Source organism: Bos taurus, chromosome X (assembly GCF_002263795.3).
Source record: "Bos taurus isolate L1 Dominette 01449 registration number 42190680 breed Hereford chromosome X, ARS-UCD2.0, whole genome shotgun sequence".
Classification (NCBI taxonomy): Eukaryota; Metazoa; Chordata; class Mammalia; order Artiodactyla; family Bovidae; genus Bos; species Bos taurus.
In genome coordinates, this window is record NC_037357.1 from 105,463,646 (window position 1) to 105,464,380 (window position 735).

The 735-nt window shown below is 41.5% G+C and overlaps 1 pseudogene; it reads left to right on the plus strand.

Moving 5' to 3' along the window:
- Positions 1–248: 248 nt before the first annotated feature.
- On the plus strand, positions 249–399 carry LOC112445279 (uncharacterized; annotated as a pseudogene).
- Positions 400–735: the final 336 nt, after the last annotated feature.

Below are 735 nucleotides of genomic sequence, written 5' to 3' on the forward strand. Positions count from 1 at the left end.
TGGTTTGTTTATGGAGCAACAGGAGAGGAGACACCTGCTAGGTACCTACTATGTGCCAAGTACTTTATATACCACATGTGTCATTTCAGGTCATCCTCAGGTCACCCTCTGAGGAATTATTGACCTCAGTGTATAAATGGGTACACTGAATTTCACTGAATATAAAGGAACACTCTAAGGTCATATAGTTGTTATGTGTCAGAGGCAGGATTTGAATCTCAGTCTATTGAGATTCAAAGACGTGCAAAATCGCTTCTCGGCCTTTTGGCTAAGATCAAGTGTAGTATCAAAGGCGTGCAAATCAAGTGGGATGCCCTAGACAGTTGAAAGTGCTATCAGAGGAATCATACTGCTCTTGAATATTAAGTGCTGTAAATGAACTTTTTATCCAAATCTCTCCTGGGGCACTCACAACTCTCTACCTTGTATTTATATATATATATATATATACATATATATACATACACACACGTGTGTGTGTATGTATGTATGTATGTTGATTCTCCCCAGGAGGTGATTTTTTAGGGTGCAATCTGGGTCTGAATCATCTTTGGTGTCTGGTGATCTGGCCTTCAGCAGGAACTTATTAAACATATGTCCAAAAACCGGACAGAAGGGAGTTCCCTGGTGACCTAGTGCTTAGGACCCTGAGCTTTCACTGCATGGCCCTGGTCAGGGATCTGAGATCCTGCAAATTGCATGGTGTGGCCAAACAAACAAATACTGGACTGAATG